At 42.4% G+C, this 17680-nt stretch overlaps 1 long non-coding RNA gene across 1 annotated transcript in view; it reads left to right on the top strand.

Moving 5' to 3' along the window:
* The first annotated feature begins 1907 nt into the window (after positions 1-1907).
* LOC137226980 (uncharacterized) overlaps positions 1908-17680 on the top strand; it is a 40059-nt gene continuing 24286 nt past the window's right edge. The window contains exons 1-4 of the long non-coding RNA XR_010944638.1: positions 1908-1995; positions 6588-6692; positions 10127-10201; positions 14268-14358. This is a non-coding gene — a long non-coding RNA (uncharacterized lncRNA). The remainder of the gene's footprint in view (positions 1996-6587; positions 6693-10126; positions 10202-14267; positions 14359-17680) is intronic.

The raw sequence follows: 17680 nt of genomic DNA, 5'->3' as shown, positions 1-17680 counted from the left end.
ACTGGGCCACCAGGGAATTCCCTGAGTTTGACTATTTTAGGTACCTCATATAAGTAGGATCATGCAGTGTTTGTTCTTCTGTGGCTGGCTTATGTCATTTAGCATAATGTCCTCCAGCTTCATCCATGTTGTCATATATGGCAGGATTTCCTTCTTTTTTAAGGCTGAATAATATTCTATTGTATGTATGTACCATGTTTTCTTTATCTATTCATGTGTCAATGGACTTTCAGGTTGTTTCCATACCTTAGTTATTGTGAATAGTGTTGTATTGAACATGGGAGTGCAGATATTTCTTCAAGATTCTGATTTCGGTTCTTTTGGATATATACCCAGAAGTGGGATTCCTGGATCCTATGGTAACTATATTTTTAATTTTTTGAGGAACCTCCATCATGTTTTCCATAGCGGCTGCACCATTTTGCATTCCCACCAACAATGTATAGGGTTCCAATTTCTCCACAACCTCACCAACCAAGTTTATGGCACAGTATTTTTCCTTTTTTTTATTGTTTTTGCTAGTGCAAAATGCTTATAATTTTTCCTAGGTTCAAAACGTCATTTGCATTTCTCTAATTGCTGATGATTTTGCACATCTCTTTAAAGCTTGTTAGCTTTTGAGGCTTCCTCTTCTGAAGTTGACTGTTTGTATCCTGTTACCATATTTCTATTGGGGCGGCTTTCTGTTTCTTATTGATTTGCATGATTTTCTGTTATATTTTAGATCTGAATCTCTTGTTGGCCGCTTATCTTAGAGCTGAGGAGTGCCCTTCAATTGCAAGTCTAGCCTCAAGATGTAGCCATAGAGTCTCAGAAAGAGAAAAATGACCTTGGGACTTGAGATAGAATAAACTGGCAGTGATCCTTTGTGTGACATGTACTTTCTTATGACCCCAGGGACTACTGGGGTTATCTTGTCGTTAAATGTCCTAATATCGGACTTCATTCACAGACTTCCCCCTTCATTACTTCCTTCAGTTATAGGCACCATATATTACTGTCATTATCATATTACTTTTATTACACCGATGAAAAATGTTTTGCTGCTGATGTAAAATACTCAAACTGATAACAAAATTATTAAAAACTACCCACAACTCTGCCACCTAGAAATGACTACAGTTATTCTTTTAGGATGTGTTCCAATCCCTGGACGGGAATGGCTGAGAAGATGTAAGCATTATTTTGACAAATGGTCCTCCCTTCCACCCCAGGGCTGTATATTAATCTCTCTTGTAGAACCTTCTACATCTTACTATAGTTATTTGTTCAGGGATTATTAGAACAAGAGTCAGTTGACTTATGTTTTAGCTCCATCTTGGATTTATCAAAGCTTCCCTTTTTTAAGAAAAGACTTTGAACATCAGGCTGGGGGTTTGGACTTTCTTCTGTAAGTGATTGGGAGCCATTGAAGGATTTGAGGTAGTGACTCATCCAAAATGGTTTTGGTAAAGGAAGTTCTTCCTGGAAGCAATGATACATGAATGTAATTGAATCAAAGTTACATTTATCAAGTACCGGGTATTGTGCTCAAGGTATTATCTATGGTATTTCACTAGATCCTTTTAGTACAATAGTATAGGGATGATCACCTCCAAGTTAGAGGTAAGAAATTTGAAACTCAGTGGGGTTAAGCACTGTGCTCAAGGACACACAGCTGGTGTTGGATTATGGTGTTAAATCCAGCACGTTCCGCTAACTGGTTTCTTTCCAGGTACAGATGCTGGTATGAAAGATATTTTAGCAGTCTAGGTGGGATCAATTCCCATTTAATAGTGAGAAGTTCAAGTGCCTAGCAAGCTGCTTTCTTAGAGCAGCAGCTTTGCTAATTGCTGGCTGTCCCCAGGGGTTTTTCTCTGTGACTCACACAGCAGGGGAATCCTGAGGGAAGCTCAGCTTTTACTTCTTGAATTGCAGAGTCCTGACCAACTGTGTGGTGATTGGAGATAGATATCTGAGTCCCTGCCAGCAGAGAGATTGAAGCAGGCATCTTGGGTAAGTCCCTTCTCTCTGGACCTCAGTTTTCTTAACCACAAAGGATTAAATGATCTCTGAAGTTTTCTTTCGTTCTAACACTCAAGGATCTCTCATGGTGCGTAATGTAGTGCTGAGTTCTATGTGGAGCTTAGTAATGGTGATTCGTAGGAACTAAACCAGCAAAATATAATTACACACAAAACTGGTTGAAAATAGGCTGTAGGCAGGGAATAAAAGGTACATGTTCTTAGTTACATGTGGGAGGGACTGTATGTAAGTTCATTCTTAGAGTCTGTTACTAGTACCTTATATATTGGTGGCCAGACGGTTTTGTTGAAGGAAAGAATGAGCAATACAGAAAGGCTATTTGTCCCCTAATATCTGTCCTCCTCCTTCAGTAATGCAGCACCTGAAAATTACCTGGAAACCGTAGCCCGGGACAAAACCTCATTCCCCAGACTTCCTTGTAGTTAGACATGGCCATGTTATTAAATTCTGTCCGTAGGGTATAAATGGAATTAGTGTTGACATTTTTTCAGGAAATATTTTTAAAGGGAGGGGCGTGATTTTCTCCTCTGTTTCTCCTCCTGGCTGGCTAAAATAAAATAGATAAATGGGTAAGATATATGGAGCTTGGATCACAAGCTGGAAGTCACAAAGCAGTAAGAGGGATGGAGTCTGCGTACCTGATGATATTCAAGCCTCTGTATAAACCTTGAACTGCTATGTTAACATGAGAGAGAAATAGATTTCTATTTTGTTTAAAACATTATTGTTATTGTTTTACTATATGTTGCAGTTGAACCAGATACAAGGGAACATTTTTTTAAAAGAAACACATGATTTTCATCATTTTTATTTCAAAGAACAGCTGATAAAAAAAATATTTGGAACACAGTTGTCATAAACCACACAATCACATATGGCGGATCTGATTTGGGGGATGGCTGGGGGGGTGCCTGCCCAGCTGGCCAATAGTTAAGTGTAATCAGGGCCAGTAATTTTTGTATAAATACATACAGGTTTTGCTAGGGCAATAACTTGAATATTTTACACTAAGTTCTTAAACTAATCCTTTTATTTTCACGGAAAACTTTTATATTTCTGTTCTTTACGTGAGGTTGTTAATATAAAAGCAGTTAATTTTGTGAATGGAGTGAAGTAGAGGAAAAAAATAAAGGTTCCAAACCATTTATTTCATAGGATGTATGTTTGCCACTGACTTAAAAAACACATTTGTCATATATTAAATTCATATGTATACAGAAACATTTGAAGGATAATGACAAGGAATTTTACAAATTTGATTAAAAAATATAAATCCACAGATCCAAGATGTTCATCAAATCTCAAGCTGGAAAAACACAAAGAAAAACACACAAAACGCGTATTAATTAAATTAATTAAATTTCTGAAAACAAGAGATGAAGAGAAAAATCTTAAAAACAGCCAGAAAAAAATTATGTATAGAGGAATAAATGTATTAATCCAATATCTCATCAAAGACTATGCATGCCAGGGACTTCCCTGGTGGCGCAGTGGTTAAGAATCTGCCTGCCAATGCAGGGGACATGGGTTTGATCCCTGGTCCGGGAAGATCCCGCGGAGCAGCTAAGCCCGTGCGCCACAACTCCTGAGCCTGCATGCCACAACTACTGAAGCGCGCGCGCCTAGAGCCCAACCTCTGCAGCAAGAGAAGCCACCGCAATGAGAAGCCTGCGCATGGCAATGAAGAGTAGCCCCCGCTGGCGGCAACTGGAGAAAGCCCACGCAGCAACTAAGACCAAACCACGAAGACACAATGCAGCCAAAAATAAATTAAAAAAAAAAAAAAGACCATGCATGCCAGAAGAATAGAAAAACGTCTTCAAGATGCTGAAAGAAAAAAGAAACTGTAAAACTAGATTTATATATCTGACGAAAATATTCTTCAATATTGAAAACAGAACAAAGACTTTTTCAGAAAAAAAAAAAAACAGAATTTTTGGCTAGCAGACCTGGATTACAAGAAATGTTAAAAAAGAAGTTCTTCACATGGAAGGAAAATGAATGATGAAAATTTGGATCTACAGGGAGAAATGAAAAGCTCCAGGAATGGTAAATGTAACATAATTTTAAAATTTAAGTATATTACGTTTCTGTAAAAATGATTGATTACTGAAAGCAAAATCAAACCAATATATTGTGGATTTTAATCTATGTGAGAATAAATTTTATGATAAAATTTATCAAAGTACATGAGGAGGTGAATGGAAGTATACTATTACAAGGTTTTTAATTTATATGTGAAGTAGTATAATATTAATTGAAGGTAGATTGTGATAAGTTAGAGACGCATATTGTGAACCCTAGTGAACAAACAAATAAACAAAGAAGTATTGCTTGTAACCCAATAGTGGAATTAAACTAGAAAGATAAAAAATATTCAATTAATCCAAAAGAAGACAGGGAAAAAGAAAAGAGGGAACAAAGAACGTTTGGGCCAAATCCAAAACAAATAACAAGAAGGTAAATTTACCTAATTATATTATTAATTATATTGAATATAAATGGTAAACTTCCCATTAAAAGGCAGAAATCAGTCCAGACTGGATAAAAATGCAAGACCGACTGTGTGCTGCTTATAAGGAAATCACTTTAAACACAAAGACACGGATAAGTTAGAATTCAAAGTATTGAAAAAAGATGTAATGTGCACATACTAATCATAAGAAAGAAGAATTGGCTATATTAATACCAGACAAAGTAGAATTCAAAACAAAGAATATTATCAAGACTAACGAGGGACGTTTTATAGGAACATGAGGGTAATTCATTAGGAAGACATAATCCTAAACTACCCAATTAAGAGAGCTTTAAAATACATGATTCAAAATTGGACAGAACAGAAAGAAGAATTAGGTAAATCCACAATTATATTTGGAGACTTTAACATTGCTCTTCCTACAAAGAGCTCTTCATGCTCTTCCTATGAAATGAGACAGAAAATTACTAAAGGTATAGAAGAATTGAACACATCAACAAAATTGACCTGAATGACATTTATCAAACACTCTACCCACGAGAGCAGAATACTCATTCTGTTCAGAACTCATGGCACATCCACCAAGATAGACTTGACTGTGTGCTGAACCATGAGACAGTTCTCAGTAAATTTAAAAGTATGGAAATCATGCAGAGTATATTATTTGACAATAGCAGAACTAAATTAGAAATCAGTAACAAAATGGTAATTCCTGAATATTTGGAAATTAAACAACATACTTCTAAATAATCCATAGGTCCAAAAAGATAATACGAAGTAAACTAGACAGCATTTGAACTGGAACATAGAGGGAAATTTTACCTTTACATACTTACATTAGAAAATTAAAAGGATTTAAAATTAATTGTGTAATCTTTCACCTCTAAGCACTGTGTCATCTGTTTCTTACAAATTTTCATATGTTGTACTATGGTCGTTCCATTCAAAATGTTTTCTAGTTTCCCTTGTATTGTCAACAAAATATAGCATGCTGTGGGAAGTGACAGAGATCAGTGTCACCTTAAAGACCTAGGACATAGGGTTGGTTGTCCTTATCGCCATTAATTCATCAGTGTGGCCCCTACAAAGGTCAGATGGTTCCTGGAGGATGATCGAGTCTACTGCAAACTCAGCCTAGATGGAACTCTACTTGCAGCTGTTATACAACATGTGGTACCTTTAATAGGGTCATTAACAGGGTCTTAGATACATGGAATGTGGCCACTTGTATGACAAATGTGTTCTTTCCATCCCTATCAGAAAAGGGAGTGAGATACAGTTTGTATTCACTTAGAACATACAATAGTATACATTAGTCATGCCCCAGGGCTATCTTAGCTCTCTTTCCCTCCGTCATAATATATTCCGAGGAAACCTGAACTGTCTGAACATTAGGAAGAATATCACACTTATATTCATGATGTCGTGATAATTGGACCATATATGTAAGAACTGTCAAGTACGTTAGAGGTGTTAACAACACATACACGCTCTTCCTAGGGGGCAGGAGATAAACCCTAGGAAGATTCACTTTGAAGGGGCAGTGATTCCTTTTGACAGGAATAGGTACATAGGTCAGGTGTGGCTTTGCCTTTCTTGCCTGCCGGGCCTCACCTGGTATCACTATCTGGGAGCTTTAAGACTGTACCATTCACTGCCAGTGGATCCCATGTAACAGTGTGTCAGACTGGGGGAGGGGGGACCCACTTTACAGTTAAAGAGGCTTTGGAGATTCACTTATCATATCACATTCCACTCATCCAGAAATTGCCAACCTAATAGAGTGATGGAATGGCTTGTTGAAGACACAGTTGAGGCATTAGTGTTAGAATGATGTGTCATCTTCCAGGCTGCAGTGTATATTCTAAATCAATGATCTTTGTATGTCACTGTGCCCTCAGAAGGCAGAATATATGGACTGGTAACCAAGGGAGGTAGCAGTGAGAGTATCCTCACTTGGAGAATTTATGCATGCGTTATGGAAAATCTGAACACTGAGTGTTTGGAGGTCTTGGTTAACAAAAGGGAATACTTTTAAGGGAACATGGAGAGAGACCACTGAAATATAGTTTATTACTGTTTCCAGGGAGCTTTGGGCTCCTTGTCCCAGGGGAACATCATGCAAGAAGAGGAGTCACCATCCTGATGAAGATAGTTATTTTTGATAAGGAGGAGAAAGTGCTCAGTAACGGTAAGAAGTAATGTTTGGCCTCCAGGTGATCCACTTCGGCATTCTGCTGGTGTTCTTACACCCCATCTTTTTTTTTTTTTTTTTTTTTTTGTGGTACGCGGGCCTCTCACTGCTGTGGCCTCTCCCGTTGCGCAGCACAGGCTCCGGACACACAGGGTCATGGGCCCAGCCACTCCGTGGCATGTGGGATCCTCCCGGACTGGGGCACGAACCCGTATCCCCTGCATCGGCAGGCGGACTCTCAACCACTGCGCCACCAGGGAAGCCCTCTTCTACCCCATCTTGATAGTAAATGGACAAATGCAGCAGTCACAGTCTAAGGAGGGCAGGTGACCATGGCCTCAGACTCTTCCAGGATGAATGGGTGAATGGGTCATGCCGTTAACTTCTAGCTGAGGGTGAGGGAAAATCTAGAATGCATAGTGGAGCAGTGACTGATGACTGACTTAAAGCCCCAAGACAAATAGCAGGATGGTCGGGGCTGTAGCTTCCCTATAAACCTTTTAGAATCCTGAAGGAATGTTTCCAGAACTAATATGAAGAAGTGGGTCCAAGCAGCACAGGCAGTGGAGTCCAGTGGATGCTGTGATCTGCTGCCCTGATAATCATGGAGGCATCATCTCAGCCCTGGAAAGAGAACTAACACATAACCCTGCTTGTACCATTGCCAATTTGGGTCTATGTTACACCGGCCAAACCTATACTCTATCTAGTGCAGTCCTAAAGCAGGTAATACCGTTGTCATGTTGGGACACGTAGGGTTGTTTAGAGAACACCAGGCTGTGAGGCTAGAGCTTTGCCATTACGAGTGAAGCTCTGCCTAGAGACTCAGAACTTCTCCTCTGTCTCCCCAGCTACCTGTCTCTGCAGATGCGTTCCTGTGGCTCAGGGCTCACCCCATAGCTTTCAGCTAGTGCTTTGGCAGACATAACTCACTGTGGAGAAGAAGGTGGAAAAGAGCACATGGAGATTTTTCCCTAAAGGTTTCAGGTTTCAGTTTGAAAACGATTAGTCTTCCCCTCCCCCGCCCCTTTTTGAGAAGGTTTGAAATAATCTCTCAATCAGTTAATCCAGAATTGAATTGCTTTGTGACTCACATAGTTAATTTCACATCATTAAATGTCTCTTTGGAAATTTGAAGCTTTTCATTACGCCTCTGGTGGAAAGTAGGGAAATGCCAAGATAGTTCATAAGGAAATTCCAAGGGATGCCTCGGTTTCTAAATCCTCACGTGTCCTTCTAGAGCCTGGAGTGCAAAGAAGGTCATTATTTGAATAAGTCACATCATGTCAGGGTCACATTTTTCACTTGTAAAATGAGACACTTATTCTTAGGGCAAAAATGATCATCTCCAGTCACACAGAGGAGTTGAGTGAATTGGCAAAGATTTCACAGATAGTATGTGACAGAGATGTAGCTTGAGCAAAAGTCTGTAGAGACTGAGTCCAATGGTCTGTCTCAGATCCATTCAGGGAGGCTGCCTGTAGCTGAGAGAAACCAGAGGAGCTCGCCATGAAGTCACTTGACTGGAGCGAAGGGTGACTGGATGAAGGCAGACTTGAGATGATGCTGCACTGGGGGGGAGCTTCAGAGCAGCGCTTGAGATGGTCCAGAGTTGGACTTGAAAAACCAAGGGCTAGAACCTTCAAATAGGAATCAAATAAGAACCAGAGAATTGCCTTCAGAAGGTTCATGTCCTTTAGGCAAACAATTCTCTTCTTGGGATTCATCTGAAGGAATGAATGAATGAGCACCTGTGTCCACAGGAAGAGCCAGAGAAGAATTCCTTGTAGTGTCAATGCAGTGGAAACAGCCTAGATGTCCAACAAGAGGGGATTTTTAAAATAAAGCGTGGCACAATCGTATAGTGGAATATTGTGTGTCCAATAAAAGTGATGATGGGTTGCTCTTAATTTTTGGCTCATGGACGCTTTTGAGTCTCCAAGAACCGTAGATCTTCTCCCCATAAAAAGCCATATATGCACATACACATAAACGTCAACTTTCAATTTTAGAAATCTCAATTTTCCTAAAGTCAGTCCATGGAACATTATGTTAAGAATCCCTATGTTAGATGTGTCTTTAATAACCTGGAAAGGTACTTGTGTACAGCATGATTTTTGCATGGAAAAACAGTTTACAAAATGGCATGTGTGAGATGACAAAATTTTATTTAAAAAATGTAAATATCCTTCCAGCTATGCAGAAAAAAATCTGGAAGTTGGCAGTTGTGCAAGTAGAGTGCACAGGACAGAGCTCAGAGCTGTGAGGACTCTGGAGTTGGCCAGGTGTGTGGCAAATGTACCCAAGGGCCCCGTCTAATGTTGAGGCAGGTCTAGGAGCCTGGCCCTGCCTGATCTGAGGACCCCTATCCCTGCTCTTGTAGGGGAGTGCAGTCCTGAATATTTACATGAGCACTTCTTCCTCCAGGTGCCAGTTCTTGAGAACCTGCAGGGCTCTCCTGAAAGTATGACATTGTGTCCCAGTTGTCAGAGTGACCTTGGGAAATGGGAGCGTATACAAGGGAGGGGGACAAAGATGGAGGGGGAGCCAGGGTCCATGTGAAGGAAGGATTAGTCAAAGATTCTAGGAGTCTCGGTGGCGAAGAGATGAATAGGATGGGCAAGGTCATTGTCTTCATGCATTTGAAGGCTGTCAAAGAGGGGATACAGTTTTTGTACAGTAATTCAGTACAGTAATTCAGTAATAATGTATATTATGCACAGTGGCCTAGGCCTTGTGCTAAAAGCTGGAGAAATAGATGATGAAGTTTCTTTTATGTAGTAGGGGAAGGTTGAGGATTTAACAAAACATTCCAGTATGGTCTGCTATGTGCTATATAATAAAGATATGTAGGAGACCTCCAGGAAAACAAAGGAGCAATTGAACTACTCTACCTGGGGAAGTTGCAGTGGATTTTAGAGATGAACAGAACTTTTCCAGGTTTAGAAACATGACAAAGAGAATTCCAGGCAGGAAAAACAACATATACAAAGGCCAGAGGCATGAAAACCAGAGTGTGTAGGGGAGAGAAGAGGGAAGGCTAGAGATTTAGGTGGCTTCCAAGGAGTGAAGACTCTCAAATTCTTTGCTAAAACATTTGCACCTGTGCCGTGGGAGCCATTAAAAAGTATCACCTGTCCCTCATCCTATGATGGAACCAGGTCCAATGATGGCAGGTGCAGTGGGTCAGAATTGCCTTGGCAAAGAATGACTCTCCATTAGGCAGAGGCTGGTCAGGCCCTTCTTGGAGGTGGATCAAAGAGTGACAGCTACTGAATGGGGCATTTGACAGGACTTTATGATCTCTTCCACTCCTGGCCTCAGCTTTTCAGGGAGGTATATTTATGTATCTTCCTCTGTGGAAAAAAATGTCTTGGAGGTATTGTATATTTTTGTTTTCTAACTCAATAAACTTTTTATTGTCTTAATAGCTGGTGCCAGAATTCATCTATCAAGGGATTCTTCTTATTTGGAAAGCTCACATGTCAAGTCACTCTGAGTGGCAGGTAAGACTCCAAGAGGGTTGGTAAGAGCTCAAGCAAAAGAAAAACGGGCTAAACTGTCCAACTTGGGAACCTAAGAGGAATTTAGAGATATGTCTCTATCTCTGTATCAGTGAGGAAAAGGAGAAATCAGGGACATATAAGGGAGCCGGGGGTGGGGGGAAGGAGGGACTAGAGAGCTGGTCTGTGACTGAGGACTACATGGGGTAAAGGCAGAGCCACTGGCAGGTTCTGAGAGTCGCCATTGCTCAGGTTGGCTGGCTGAGGGGCCAGGTTAGGGCTGCAATGAAACCAGTGCTTTGCTCTCCACGTCCCTTGGTCTATGAGTACATGGAGGGAGTGCCTCTACCGCTTCCAGGTGACCCTGGGAAAAACATCCCATGGGAATTCCCTTGTGGCAGGGTGGCCAGAGGAAAGCTTCACAAGGAAGATCTTTAATGTTCAATTTGAAGTTGTTGGTATGTAACCCCTTTCCTATCTCCTATGTAAATATTCAAGTAAGTATACTATACTTATCAGCTCTTTGTGCAAGATGCCACACGTGTGTGTGAAAGTGTATGTAGGAATTGAGGAAGGGCTGGATTTCTTGTCTGGTTTGTAGCAATGTGGAATAAACAGCACTTGAAAAATGAGGAACCCAGATTTGGAGACGTCAGAATGCAATCCCTCCCTGGAAATCTGCAGAAATCTTACAGGCTTTGCTTTTCCATGGAGCATGAAGTTAGTGATTTGAGTCAACTTTATCTGGATTTTAAAGGGCTGGAGGAAGCAAGTGACATTAGGATTATATTTTATTGTTTTGATGCCACCAGCAAGATGTCATTGATACTTTTATTTTATGACTGACTGTCTCTTGCTCAAGTAAACCGCTATTGCATCATGGGTAGTTTACACAGATCACTGGAGTTTTATGGAAGCTGTTTAAAACACCAATTATACGGGCAAATGGAGATACTGATCTCCAGGATTCAAAGGAGAATAGTTAATTTATGCAATAGATCTTCTGGAATGTATTTTTATAGACTGTAATTGGATGAGCTCACTGAGCACAGTGCATGGCATGGAAGAGTAAACAATTAGATGTCCTAAGTTCAAGACCCAGCTCTCCTGCTACATTGCTGTGTGAGTTTGGGTACCCCCCGTCCTCTCTGATAGATAATTGTCCCATAATATTAGAATGTTAAACAGAAATGGTGCTTCACTACAATGCTGACCATTATAAAGGATTACTAACAGTATGTACGATATTGTTCTAAGCCACTTTTTAAGTTGACTGCTTTCCAGAGGGTCTTCATGTTCCCTGTCCTTGCTTTCCTGTCTCCTGGTCCCTGCTTCTGCCCTCCTTCTTCGTATGTCCTGAGTGAACCTTTATTTATTTATTTATTTATTTTTTTTGCGGTACGCGGGCCTCTCACTGCCACGGCCTCTCCCTTTGCGGAGCACAGGCTCTGGACGCGCAGGCTCAGCGGCCATGGCTCACAGGCCCAGCCGCTCCACGGCATGTGGGATCTTCCCGGACTGGGGCACGAACCCGCGTCCCCTGCATCGGCAGGCGGACTCTCAACCACTGCGCCACCAGGGAAGCCCTGAACCTTTATTTTTTTATAATTCAGGGTTCCTTAACCTCTGCACACTTGATATCGTGGGCTGGACAGTGCTTTGTTGCAGGCGGGGGCTGGGCTGTCCCGTGCTTTGCAAGATGCTGAGCGGCGTCCTTGTCCTCTCCTCATTAGATGCCAATGACACTGTTCTCCCCCTTGAGATGGCAAAAAATGTCTCCAGACATTGCCAAATGTCCCTCTGGGAGCTAAACCATACACTCCCTCCTCCAGTTTGGTGAATATCCAAGTTTGATGATTATTAAATTATTGTTGCCAGTGAGAAGTAGAAATTGAGGATTCTTCCTGATTTCCACCCCCCTCCTTTCACACACACACACACACACACACACACACACACACACACACACGCACCACTCAAACACATCTTCATCCTCTCATATTAATACAGATATTAATTCTCTAAGGCAGCCCACTGTGTGAGCATTCCCATCATGGGAGCAGGGCTCGGTGAGGATGGAGAGCAGTCTTTCCTCTCTTGGTTCATCCTCTGGTTTCCAGGGTGGATGGAGGTACCTGCACTTCTAGAGCTCAGTGATCAGGACTTGAAGCTGAGGCCCAACGTGACTTTATAATTTGTTCCAGAAAATTTTTCCCCAGAAAGATAAAGCTGCAAACCAGTAAATAACCTCATTTAACCTCAGCAGCTTATTCTGCTCAGGATGATTGAATGCTCACCTGGGCAAATATCACCTTTCTCAGGACAGTAGATTACTCAACAGGGCAAACACTCTTGCTCATCAAACAACTGTTTACTCATGAACACACCCTTCAGGACTTTCCTATCCTACACTGTTGACTACACCCTTGACCTCCCCTTTCTGAGATACACTAGAACCCTCTCAAGGTGATGTTGTCCCTTATGTGACGAGTAAAAACTCAACTTTGCCTGATAAATGGAGGTCTCTTTGGGGGAACTGGCAGTCCCCCAGAACCTGTCTACTTTTAAAGAAAGGGGTACCATCATAAAGCATGGACCCAGTGATGCTTACGAAAAGACCAGGAGGAAATTTTGAAACAGCAGCTTTTCGGCATCTTTGGCCAGATAAGATTCCTAGTCATGGTGTCCCCACACTGCACTCTGTAAGTAGAAAGGAGGTAACAGTAGGATTTATGATTCTCCTGCCCACAGAGTGTGAGTGTAAGTGGAATAGAGTCAGGGTCACAAGTTTTGTTTTGTTTTGTTTTTTGTGGTTCGCGGGCCTCTCACTGTTGTGGCCTCTGCCGTTGCAGAGCACAGGCTCCGGACGCGCAGGCTCAGTGGCCATGGCTCATGGGCCCAGCCGCTCCGCGGCATGTGGGATCTTCCCGGACCGGGGCACGAACCCGTGTCCCCTGCATCGGCAGGCGGACTCTCAACCACTGCGCCACCAGGGAAGCCCAGGGTCACAAGTTTCATAAGCAGAGAAAAGAAGGAAAGCACAGAAACACACATACACACAAACACACATACATACTTTGGAATTATGGAATATTTCGTTTTTATACTTTTCCATATTTAACATGTTTTTCTTAATGAAGATGTCTTCCTGTTCATCAGAATACTTGCTGTTTTAATTTTAGATGAAATAATAAGTTAATATAATTCTCTCCTAGCATATACTGGGATATCCAGGATCTTGGCTTCAAAAACTACTACAGAGCTGGGAGTGTATCATTTGTAGCAAGTGTTAACATGAAGTATGAATTAAAAGAATTGTGATTACTTCTCCTTTTTTTTCCCTTTGCATTTCTTTAACAATCTCATGGCTACTAATAAATGCACTTAGCAGTGAGATGGGATGGGTAACCTGTGGGGCATATGACAGGACACAATGACCAGGCACTAAAATAAGTCATACTGCTGATACCCAGAGACATGGATGGATATAAAAACTGAGGATACCCTTGACCCAATATGTCTCTATAAAGATGAACCCTCTGGGTTTGGCTTCACTTCTACTACTTACTAATTTTGTAACCGTGAGCAAAATGCTTCACTTTTTAGCTACAGTTTCTTTACCTCCTAAGGTGAGATACCTGTACCTGCCCAGCGAGCCTCATGAGTTTTTGGAAAGACCAAAAGAGATAATGCATATATGCATGTTTAGGAGACAGTTCAAATACATGGTATTATGAGAATACCTCTCAATTTTTCAAACTGATATTAGCATCTATTAACATAAACTCCCACACCCAATTAGAATGCTGGAGCTATTCAGCTCGATGGGATTGCCTGCGGCAGAGATATAGGCGTTTGGGGATCTCCACCTTATCTTAGAGTACCATGGCCTCGCACAGCACCAGGGACCTGGCTGGAGACCCCAACTTGCAGCCTAGTTCCCCCAGGGCTGCGTGGGTGATAGGTACACTCGCTGAGAGCATCCCTTGGGGGAACGTGTAGGAATGCGTGCCACAGCTACTCACCATCCCTCATGCCTAGCCTGTAATCCACAAATTGGATTTTCCAGGGTGGAGTCAGAGGAATGCAGGAATGAGGGAGGAAAAGATGGATAACACATCTCCTGCATCCACTGTTTACTGTGTTCCCACCACCTTCTAGTAAGTGTTATCTCATAAAATACCCAGAACTGATATTACTAGTAGAAAGTCTGTGTGATTGTACCCATGACAAGCTTCAAGAGTTTACGTATTTTGCCCCAGGTCACAGAGCTCATCAATAGCAGAGCAAGAATTCGCATTCACCTGCATAAATTCCATTCTGCCTTACTCCATCTGAGCAAGGAGAGCCTTCTGGGATTTGTAGATTAGCCCCGTCGGGTAGGACAGCATCAGTACTAGAAGTGAGTTCCGTTAATATCAGACAGTTCCTAGAGCTAAATGCTTTCAGCTTCTTTTTTTCCTCTGCCACTTCCATATTTTGATTCCAAGGATCAAATAATCTAAGAATGTCATAATCCAATGTTAATTCAATGAGACATGCATGAAATTCACAAAAATAGGTAGATATTCTTTTTTTTTTCTTTTTTAAGGCTATCTTTGGGTGGTGGGTGAGGATGGCTTTAGGCAATGGCTTCCCACTTTTTTTGACTTTCGAAATATGAACTGGGGAAAGTACGTGAAAATAGAGTTTGATAGACTGGAGAAAAGGTTTTTCTAAAATCCCTACAACCTGTGATGGATATGAATAAGGTCACACTCATTATTGCTTGTTAGCCTACATTCCCACTAGAAGGAAAGGAAGTATTTCCTTTTCTTTTTCTTTTTTTTTTTTTTTTTTTGCTGTACGCGGGCCTCTCACTGCTGTGGCTTCTCCCGTTGCGGAGCACAGGCTCCGGATGCACAGGCTCAGCGGCCATGGCTCACGGGCCCAGCCGCTCCGCGGCATGTGGGATCTTCCCGGACCGGGGCACGAACCCGTGTCCCCTGCATCGGCAGGCGGACTCTCAACCACTGCGCCACCAGGGAAGCCCTCCTTTTCATTTTAATACTCTTGCCACTTCTCCAGATTTTCTAGGAACCTTAGATACTTACTCAGTTCTAGGAGAATCAGTTCTTTAATAAATTGCAAGCCCAGAGAGAAAACTGGGTTCTGAGCACCTGCTTCTTCCTGCCACACAGTGAAGCTGTTGTAGATCAGTCCTGCAGAGCCCTGTGGCTAGTTTTCCTGTCTGCAGTAATGTGCTTGCTGGTCCAGGTCCTTGTCCAGGCTGAAAATCTTACTTGGTCTCCAGAGTAATGGTTCTTTTTAATTACATTCTTAAGCCCAGGCAATTGTGCCCACCTCACTTCACTCTACCTGAGTACTGCACTTGAACCAGCTTTCCCTGTGTTGCATGCTAGCTTGTGTTTCCTTTTCCTAAAGGTAATTCTATTCCTGGTGTCTGTTGCCTTTCCCTGGACCTCTGATCAAATCTCAGTGAGCAGCAGTGGAGTCCTCTTGTCACTTCTCTCCCAGAAGACCCACCCTGTACCCCTTATATAACTTGATCCCTCTTTCTCAGCAAGCTGCCTTGTATACAATTGGTCTGCGGAAGTAACAGCTCTGGCGCAATGATACAAGATGCAGTTCCTGACTCTCCTTGCCCCTGAGTGTCACCTACATTTATGTAACTCAGGGGTCCCAGAAGGTGTTTTTTGAAGCAATTTCTTTTTCCATATCTAAATAGAAGAATGACTAGCATAACTTTAAAATCCATCTCTTCAACAGACACCCTGTTTGGTGTCTTGACAGGCACCCTGTTGCTGATATATTACATGACATCCTGAAAAAGAGCTTGGGGTTTGCAGTCTGAGCAAAATCGGGCTGTGAAGCCTGGCTCCCAGTCATCACTTGTGTGCCGAGGTTATTGTTAACTCAAACCAGGATTCTCTCTCTTGCCTCCTGTTTCTGCCTCACCAATCCAGCCTCCATGCTGCAGACTGCTTCTAGGACTGATTCGTCTAAATCACCACTGTGTAATAGGCTTTAAAAAATCCCCTCTTTTATATTCCAAGTTCTCTGTATTGATCATCCATTCCTTTTGTAGTTTAGAAAAAAAGAATAAAGGAATGCATAAATGAAACATGATGGCATATCCTATAGCAATTAAAACTGAATGAACTAGGTCTAAATACGACAGCAAGGGCAAATCTACAAATCACTCCAACGAGTGAAAAAACCGTGCTGCAAATACGTTCTGAATGTAAATATGTCCTATTTATGTTCAATTTCAGAAATACGAAGTATAAAATAAGTTGAGATTTGAAGGATCCAGTAGGTAGTTTTCCCTTCCCTTCCAGAGTTCAAACCCATCACACTCCAGGGGCCTCGGGTGGAACGTTCTGTGTAGCCTCTGGAAAGACCCTTCATTTGGATTGAGGTTGGGGGAAGTGCGTTCCCCTCCCTTCCCCTGTGATGGGATGAGGATGAAGGAAACCAAAGCACCCCGGCAAATGCTTTCTCTATAAAGGCTCCAGTTCTTTGATCTCTTCATCCTCTGGAAGAATGAATTGCAAGCCCTTTCTTAAAGCCTGCAGGTGAGTGACGGGGTCAGTCTGGCCACCTGCCCTCAAGTCTTGACATAGAATGTTCATGCTTCAGAATATAAGGTATTTGATAGGTACTGCTTTGTAAGTGGTCTTTGTGGGGGGTTTTCTACACAAACTCCAAGGTAGTAGTAGATGACGTTGTTCACACTCTTGTACATTTCATTAAGGCCCAAAGGTTCCACAATCAGGCCCCAATGCTGTTCGTTCAGTGCCTGGTTCTTCTGTGCCCAGCCCTGTACTGGGCACTCGGACATGAACAAGCCCAGGTTCCTGGCTTTGGGGGTTTCAGGGCTGGTTGGAATTACCTTCCTAGTTAGTTCTCTGCAACTGTCACCCGCAAACAAGCTAAGAGTCATCAGAGCGCTGACTCACCAGTATGTAACCGCGTACTTCCCCGCCTTGAGGCCTTTGCCGTGTGTATCCCTCTGCTTGCAGGGACTTTTCTTCCTCCAGTGAACACACGGTCACCCCAAAGGCCAGGAGACCTTTTTTGATTCCCAGTCTACCATATCTCTCCCATCCTCCCCCTCCATGCTTCCTCTGTGCCCTTCTAGTCCTTCTCCCAGTGCGCGTGGCGTTGGCTTGAGCTGTGCGTGTAGCTGTCTCCCCCACTGGATTGGGAGCTCTGTGAGGGTAGAGCCCTTGGCTTTTTCATTTCTGTGTTTTCAAGATGCCCAATGCAGTGACTGGCACCTGGTAGAATGGAGGACATCTAAGTGCACTTTGCCATGAGCTATGTGGCCCTCAGTGCATGAAGCTGCCTCCCCTCCTTCTTTGGGGGGTCTCAGGAAAAGTGGCTGTCCAGATGTGTGGAAAGAGCAGTGGGCAAAGCATCATGAGGCTTGGATTTTTCTTCCTGCCTCTCAGCCTCCTGGTCCACGGGCAGTCACTT

This window comes from Pseudorca crassidens, chromosome 7 (genome assembly GCF_039906515.1).
Source record: "Pseudorca crassidens isolate mPseCra1 chromosome 7, mPseCra1.hap1, whole genome shotgun sequence".
Taxonomy (NCBI): Eukaryota; Metazoa; Chordata; class Mammalia; order Artiodactyla; family Delphinidae; genus Pseudorca; species Pseudorca crassidens.
This window is presented reverse-complemented; position numbering and strand designations above follow the sequence as displayed.